Source organism: Phragmites australis, chromosome 6, assembly GCF_958298935.1.
Source record: "Phragmites australis chromosome 6, lpPhrAust1.1, whole genome shotgun sequence".
Classification (NCBI taxonomy): Eukaryota; Viridiplantae; Streptophyta; class Magnoliopsida; order Poales; family Poaceae; genus Phragmites; species Phragmites australis.
In genome coordinates, this window is record NC_084926.1 from 11,572,398 (window position 1) to 11,581,694 (window position 9,297).

Below are 9,297 nucleotides of genomic sequence, written 5' to 3' on the forward strand. Positions count from 1 at the left end.
CGTTTAGGTCTTTGGAGGATGATGTTTCTATCGGTATCCCGTATCTATGTTTTCAGAGAACATGGATGTAGAGGAGAATGCTATTGTATTGCTTCTAGGTTGTGATTAGTGCAGTTGTCAAAACAATTATCTTTAATTTGGGGCATTTACTTATATGATACTGTAAAAACTCATAAATCTCTAATATATCATCAGTGTGTCTGTGATTGTATGGAATATTAGGGATTTAGATTTTATCTAGTGACATATAAGAAATTATCCTTAATTTTACCCTATTTGGGTTAACATGGCCAAAGTATATGTTTGGCAACCAGATTAATCAGTAGTAATCGGCTAAAATGTTGTTTCATTTAGATTAGGTAGGGGTTAGTTGAGCTATTTCTGACAAGGTATTCCTAGAACCCGAGGGTTTAGCTATAGTGGGTTTGTTTTTAATGGGTGAAATTACTATACTAGGTTAGAGGTTGAAAGACTTTTACTAGATTAAATTAAGAAAATAGTCTATTCTCGATCTCTCAACTATGGACTCCATTCGATTTTTGTCTCTGAATTTCAAAACTAGAAATCTTACATCCCTGATCTATCAAAACCGTTTATAACTCGTCCCTGGGCACTCTAGAAGGCTGTTTTGCACACGTGGCTGGTCCGACATGTGGGGCCCACCCAACGGTCTGAGCTCAAGGATAAGGTCGGCTGGTGGTCTGTGAGTACTCGTGAGGCTAGGGGAGAGAGAGAGAATCAGAGAGTGAGACGGGGAGGGAGAGGGAGGGAGCGGCTCAAGGGGATGAAGGCCAACCAGGGAGGTGGCTCACCGGCGATGGTCCGAGGCTAGGCGAGTAAGAGGAGACGGGGTAGAGGAAGAAGGGAGGGGCGAGGCAGAGAGAAGGGCTCCCAGGTGGAGCTATGCGCGCTCGCAGGATGATACACGCGGGACTTCACGATTGCACGTACGGCGTGGATCGGAGGCGCTCGAGCGAGCGGTGGCACGTGGGACGGCACGAGTGGCCTGCGTCGTGGCATGCTTGTGGCTGAGCAGCAGGTGGCGTGGCTACGTGAGGAAGTGAGGGCGGCGCCTGAGGAGGACAGACCATAGGGCGGTTGTCCAGTGGAGACATCAGTGGCACGCGGGTGGAGAAGCGACGGTGTGTGTTGGACGGCGCACACGACGCGGTGGAGAGGGCTAACTGCAGAAAGAGAGAAGGGGCACGACGACAAAGGTCGGGGTAGCTGGGGCGGCGCACTCACGGTGGCTCATCGAAGAAGGGGCGGCCAGGCTGCATGGTGCGCGTGCTAGCCGGGCTATGAGGCACGGGCCAGTTGTGCTAGGGGCTGCGTGCGGGCGGGCGGCATGATGGTCGAGCTCACCGGTGACCGAGCAGCGAGGCGACAGCGAGGGAGGACACGCAAGTGGCTGTACATGGGTGAGCAGAGGAAGGAGGGAAGAAAGGGGAAGGGGTGCTCACCGAAGATGGCCGGAGCTCACGACGATGATGACAGATGGGGTGCTGTGGCAGCGAAGGTCATGCCACAGTGGCGCGGGCCGGCGGCGCTCGGGACGGCCTGCGCGAGCGGCGCGACATGGACCAACGGCTGGTGGCACGCAGGATGGTGTGACAGAGCAGAGGGAGGTCAGTTTGCGACGGGTGCTGAGTCAGTGTCTAGTTAGCTCGGCCACGTGTGCAAAACAGCCATCTAGAGTGCCTAGGGACGAGTTATAAACGGTTTTGATAAATCAAGGATATAAGATTTCTTGTTTTGAAGTTAAAGGACGAAAATCAAAAGGAAGCCATAGTTGAGGGACCAAAAATAGACTATTTTCTTAAATTAATGCTCCATAGTCCCATATCTGTCATAGATCCTTAGGAGCTCACATATATCAGGTTCCTGTGAGTCCAGATGGAAGTGTGAGGACATGTCGCACACTCACACCTCAAGGGATACTATGTTTGGTGGGACTGATACATATTGTGAGGTAGTAGGACTGAAAGAGGAGAAAAGGTGGTGTTTAATCTTGTTGGGATCATGATCGTAATATAATGAACAATACTTGTAATAGTCAGTGTAATAACTATTCTTCTCTGGTTATTATATCAAACGAGTGAGAGTATTTTTAGGCATACATCAACCACTCACATCACCATTACATTTGTGCATCCACTACTACAGAACAGACTTTTCCCGTGGGTTTGAAACCGCCACAAAAATGATTCTTGTCGACCAAACATCAGGCAAAACCACACACGGAACCAGCACCACAGAAATACATATTTCATGGCGGTTAGCCGCCATGAAAGATTTTCGTAACAGGAGTTCATGAGGGTCACTATCACGAGATGTCATGTGCTGTCAGGTTTTCATAGTAGGATTTGTGAGGGCCAACCTACACGAAAACTCGACAGGAATATAATTCCTAGCGGTACAAAACCGCCAGAGAAAAGGATGTCTCCCTATCCCAATATGAACTTCCAGGAAAAAGACTTCCCATATCCAGTTGCACCGCTAGGAAAATGCTGCTCACCTACATGAAAATGTGTTTTTAGGGAATACATGAACCGCCACCAGGAAAATGATATTTACCCAAATGGAAACTTATTTCCAGGAATTCTTGAATCGGCAGGAAAACAACAAAACATTCATGAACCAACCGGGATACATGAACAACCACAATACAATTTGCAAGTACACCTCAGCCACAATCAATTCACCATGAACAGATGCAACCCATCCATGACTATATGTCCAGCACACTCATTGCAACAATATATTGATCACACAATATACACATCCATGAAATATATTGATCACACAATATCATTCCAGCACCCAAAAGCCATGGATGGCTATGCATCCACAAAGCATAGTAGCCATAGTTTAAGTCTACCAAAAATATCAAAAGGTTCATCGACTCAGTTAACCTGAAGCTAGTCACTAGTTACCAAAAGTAGTCCTTGTGCATTTGTTCCGCTTGAACAAAAAAGAGGCCAAAAGCATCAGGTGCTTCATCCAGTATTGCATCTCCTAGCTGCCACCATTGTCTCTACCATCCATCTCATCACAACCATACATGCCATCACAACTCTCATCACCATAGATCGCCCTCATCACCATTGTATCCACCATCCATGTCATCACAACCGTACATGCCATCATATCCCTCATCACCATAGATGTCATTGTTGCCCTTGTCGTCACCATAGTTAGAGTCCAGGTCATTGCCATTGCTATGCAAGTCGTTTGGGTCAGAGGCTGCATGTGATGAACCTGTCCGTTGCAAAAGGAACACAATGTCAAATTTATGATAAAGATGCATTAGGCACAGCTTTATATGAAACTCCACTTGATACTGTCATGCTAGCTTCAAGTCCGAGACACCACACTGGATAGTCTTTCTATAACCAAAAGAAACACACACACACACACAAGTACCTAAGGCATTCATCTTTTTGCAGAAAATTATCACATGAACATGCTCCTATTGGGCCATCACAACCCTCAAAGAAGGTTGTCTTCTTAGAGTTATTGCAAATCTTTACTAGGATATAGAGGATTCTGCTATTGAACATAAAGCAAGATTCAAATCTTGCCAAAGATGGTTATTCAGAATGTAACAAATTGTAGTTATTGCAAATCTATACTAGCAGATAGATGATTCTGCTATTGAACACAAAGCAAGATTCAGATCAGGGCAAACATGGATTAACATCCTATAAAGAAAAACGATGTACTAATGGTCAATGTCAGCCTTTCCCCCCTTTTGGAGCATATTGCAAATTCTAACGGTTGTTCATACTTTATTGAAGCATAACAAAAAAGCAAATGATGTTGTTTGAGAAAGATCCCTATTTGATGATTATTAGTAATCCCATGCGAGTCATGTACCCCTAAACTTGATTTATTAGGTGAGCAATTTTACCCAATAAACATAAGTACATCAACTGAAAAGCCTAGTTACAAGATGGTTATTGATCTGACCTCATGATGACGGTTATCAATATTGGCTAGATGGTTTAGCAAATCAGTAGGTGGTTCTTTTCCAAAGTCCGCATAGAACCTCTGCAATTAAAAATTAGGCAAATAACCATAGTTGTACATGACTAAAATGATCGTTGCAAGCAAAGAAACAGATATTACCAAAATCAGCTCACGGTTAATACTAGTTTCCTCCATGAGGAGCACATTTGTCTGCTTCAGTTGCTCATTCGAATTTCCATTGCAGCCCACAAGTCCACAAGCACTTCTACCCTTTTGGCTTAAAATAAAATAAGATAAAAGCTCTGGGTGCCTTTGGAATGGACCAATAGAAAAACACAGGTAGAACAAAACACAAGATTTTGGCAAGGATATTAATGTCTTCTAGAAAATGATGTACACTGCAGAAATGATAGAGAAGTAATGCTGTGCAGAGAGACTTATAATCTGTGCAATTTAGCTTGCTACTTGTATACAAAACTGATTGAACAAACATCAATTTTTTAATAGACATAACTTAAAGTAACCCTTATATAAAAAAATGACTAAACAAACAACAATGTTGAGCTACATATATGCACTTACCTAGAACCCTTAGAAATTAGCTAAACCTTCCCATCACTTGGAGGTAATCTCAGTTGTGTCCTACACCTCTTCCCTCTCCCAATTTTTGGAGGATTCTCACTGGCGCATGTAGTACCAATAGCACTATCATTTGAGTCATCACCACCAGCCCCACTGCTCAATTGGGAGTTAACGCCATTAGTACCAACTCTTTGGGAGTCAACATTGTCAGCATCGCTCCTTTGGGAGCTCCCACCAATGGCTGTACGCAGGTTACCCACAAGTTTTCTATGTCGAAGGCCCTGCATCTCCTGCATTACCAAAAAAAATATAAGTTCATTGCAAAGAAAAGATTCAACACATGTAGTTCTGGAGAAATAACAAGAAAAGATTCAGGACATGTAAATAAAGTTTGGAGGAAATTTAGAGCATTACATACATACAACACATTTTTATTTCCATATAAGACAATATAAGTCAAAAATCATTTGGGTCATAAGGCGGGTGTTTAGGCTGACCATCTTGATCCTCTTCATCGGTATCTTGATCATCCATATATTCTTCCACTACAAGAGAAATGATTTGTACAGATGGTTTGGAAACCCCGTGCGGGACACTATTTTGAACCGTCTGTACTAAAAAGTCTGTACAAATTAGATTTGTACATACGAGTTTTGAATTCTATGTATAAATGATTAGTATAGACAATTCCAAATTAGAATCATATGTACTAAGTTTTCTAAAGCTAAAAAAAATCCAAAAAGTTAGAACCATATGTAGGCGCGGTCGCAAGTCACATGATTTTTCATGCGTGTGTTTTTTAGAATCGAACCCACAACCTCTAACCTCACGTGAAGCTTTCTTACCATCTCATCTATCGTTGAATGCTGAATATTACATAAAAAAATCTATATAACTGATACGCTCCAAACGAGTGGGACACTAATAGTACAGACAGTTTCATATTTGGAACTGTCTGTATTGTTCTATTTATACAGATATTTTTAGTTTGTAACTGTTTGTACTGTTCTATTTGTATAGAAGTTTCTAGCTTATAAACGTATGTACTATAGCGTCTCACTTTGTTGGAACTACTCGATGTCATTTTCTCAGACAGTTCTAGTTTGGAGCCATCTGTGGTATCCTTTATATAGATGACTCCATAGATCCGTCTATACTAGAGCGTCCTACTAAATGGATTCTGCAGTAGTGTTCATCTACAGCTTCAATATTCAGTTTGGATAGAAATTTCAAATTATCTGGATTTGTTATCTCGTCTGACACAGTTGAAATTATATTTTCTAGATCTATCCCTAAGTCAATCACAAAAGTTCCCGGCAACCCATCCTCTTGATAGAATGATATTTCTTGTGCTGGCCCATTATGAGGATTTGAATAATCAATGATGTCATTTGAAAGAATATAGTTGCTAGAGAAACATGATATGAAATCCACCATTTCGTTAGATCTATTTTGTCTGTACATATGTAAGGCAAATAATAAACCTGTTTAACTTGACTTGCCATGACAAATGTTTCAAACACCGAAAGCGTAGAAGTACGCTTAATCTCCACCAACCCTAACTTCTCAGTACTCCTAGTTTCTTTTGGTGTTGGATCAAACCAATAACAATAAAATAAAACCATCTCTAGTTGCAAGCCTCCTTCCCATTTTATTCTTATGTTGTCCTTAATAACACCATAATACTCCAGCTCATTGTTGTTATCATCAAGATAAGATACACAAACAACACTATTAACTGTTGTTAACATTTATTTAGTTATCTCATATGCCTCTGAATAAAATCTATACCGTAGCATCCATAGCTGGTTACTATTCTGCGAAAAACATAAGATATTTCACACAAGGCATTATTAACACTACACAACTTCATGCACTGCAAGTTCAAAATGGTATGGTATGTTAGTTTTTGGAGTATTCAGATGGCTACTTTACTTTAATGTGAAAATTTTCAGCAACATACTTATTCTTTGAACCAATCGGAAAAATTAGGCTCGTATTTCCCACGGCTATTTTTCCACCCATGCAACCATAAGTCCTAGAGCTTCTCAAGTTTTGCTTTAATTCAGCTCTTCCATTATTCCTTCTCAAATTTTCTAAGGGAGCATAGTAAGTTAGTATACTACCAACAAATTATATGGAAAATAAATTAGAGTTTGTAGATCAATGTGTGCATACTTCAAGAATTTGTCCATCTCCAGCATGTTTGTCAAAATATATAGAAAACAATCTCATACTCTTCTGTTGAGAGCTCACAAACACCTTGAGGGCTAATGCACCGACTACAGCATTTAAAGATTTCAAGGTTGCATGAACTTTGGAAGGTAGAAGCACCATCATCATACCGAGGAATCTTATTTCTAATTGACCAAGCTTGGGGCTTAAAAAGAGAGAAAGGTAATTTGTGGCCTTCTCAACTAATTCTCAACCATCATCATACCGACCATGAGTGCTCCATCCAGCAAAGTTACCATAAGCAGGGAAATCATGAACTGACCACAGATAGACTGCTCGCATTGTACAGTTTTGCTTGAGTGAAACATCCCATATTTCTACCCCCTCCCACAACCTCATTAGTTCATCAACTAAAGGTTGCATTAGAATGTTTAGTTTCTTTCTAGGATATTCAGGACCCAAGACCACAACGGTAAGGAATATGCACTATGACTTCATAATCGTGCTTGGTGGAAAATTCAATGGAGTAACATACACTAGCCAACAAGAGTATGGAGCTACACTCAAACTGAAGGGCATGAAACCATCTGCTGCAAAAGCAAGCCGTACATTTCTACAGTCACTAGCGAAGTCTGGAAAGTCTTCATCAAATTGTTGCCACGCTTATCCGTCACATGGGTGCACCATCTTACTAAATGCGGACTACTTGTGAGACCGCATTAGCTTTGCCGTCTCCGCATGTGCATATAAACTTTGTAGTCTATCTGTGATGGGAAGTTACCACAACACTTTATGTGAGCCTCGATTATGGCCTTCCTCATATCGAGTGGTACACAAACATCACACTTGTCTTTATTTTCATTATCTTTATAGTAAATCATGCAATTATTATAACAAATATCAATTTTGATATATGGCATATCAAGGCTGTCTAAGAGTTTGTTTAACTGGTAGAAGTCCTTGGGCATCTTAGATTCCGAAGGCAAAAGTTCATGGTTAAATTCAAGTTCGCTTCAAAGTGTGTAATTGACATGTTGTATTGTTATTTCAAAACGAGCAAGTGTGCTACAATAGATAGAGATGAGTGTGTTGTGTTCTCATGGACTGATTGATCAACACTAGCAACCATCCTATAAAAGGCTCAAGCAGACTCTTTTGCCTCCTCATCGATTGGCGGTGAATGGTTGCCGCCAAGTTCAACCAACATATCATCCATGCGGTCAGTTTCTTCAAATTCCTCATCATGTTCATCTTCAAAATGACTATCAGCAAGTCTCTCACCTTGTGTTGTCCATGTTGCATAGTCATCTTTAAACCCAAATTTACACAAGTGTATCTCTATCATAAACCTTTTATGCATAACAAAGTTTCAGCACATAATGCATTAACACTTAATGGTTTCACCTACAACCAGATTAGGTATAGAGAACGCATGGTCTAAGAATCGGTTGATGTTTTCAATCCAAGCATTAGACGAAGCCTGCCCGCAAGACCAACCATCATACATCCACTCATGGTCTACCATTACTTTATTCGGTTAAAAAAAAGATGAGCAATATCGTTCACTCATGTTGTCTGATTGCTCAAATAATTACAGCTAATGGCATGGCACATGAAAAAAAATCATATGAACAAGCATCAACTTGTGAAAAAATTGCTATCTAACACAAGTACTAAACAAGTATGTGTTATGTACATATGAGCAACCATATGAAAAAATTCATATGAACAAGCATCAACTTGTGAAAAAAATGCTACTCTAACATAAGTATTAAACAAGTATGTGTTCTGTACATATAAACAAGCGTGTGAAAAAAATTCATATGAACAAGCATATCCACTGTACTGTACATTTATGACATGCTCGAGAATGAACGCCTTTAGTGTACCTGTAGTTTGGTTTCTCCGCCAAGCGAAACATTGTGAGGTTTAAAAAAATGCAAGGATTCTCCACTACAACTAATCCATAGCATTAGCAGTAAACGCTAGGCCATCATATATTTGATGGCTGAGAAACACTAGACGGAGTAAAGGGTGCAGGAGATGCTCATGAACATAGACCACCTTTTAATTATCACTTATCAGCAAACCAAATAAATCTAAGCAAGAGTTGAAAAATTAAATTTACCATTTTCATATGAGACTCTAGCTATTCTAACATTTTGTCAGCAAAGGGTTGACTATATAGAGCCGTGCTGTTGATTTTTGGGGCCCTGTTCTAATCTATACACTTGCATTTTTTTCTCTTCCACTAACGCTTTGTTTTGTGTGCGGTGTGCATTACTGAAATGACCATCATGTGCAAAATATGACAACAAAAATGCTAGAGTGTAGACTAGTTACTTCCATTAATAAGTTATGACTTGTAATACAAGAACTTGACAATAGAAAAGGCAAATTTAGCATAATGTTGCTGTACATAATTGTTAGGTTTGTCTCATTAATAATCAAACCAAAAGAAATGATTAAAAAAGTAGAACATTTTGTATTTATTGTAGAAGCTTACTGCAGCTAGGAAATAATAATAAAAGATAGCATGGGAAACAAATATTAAGTTGGTCCTCTTGT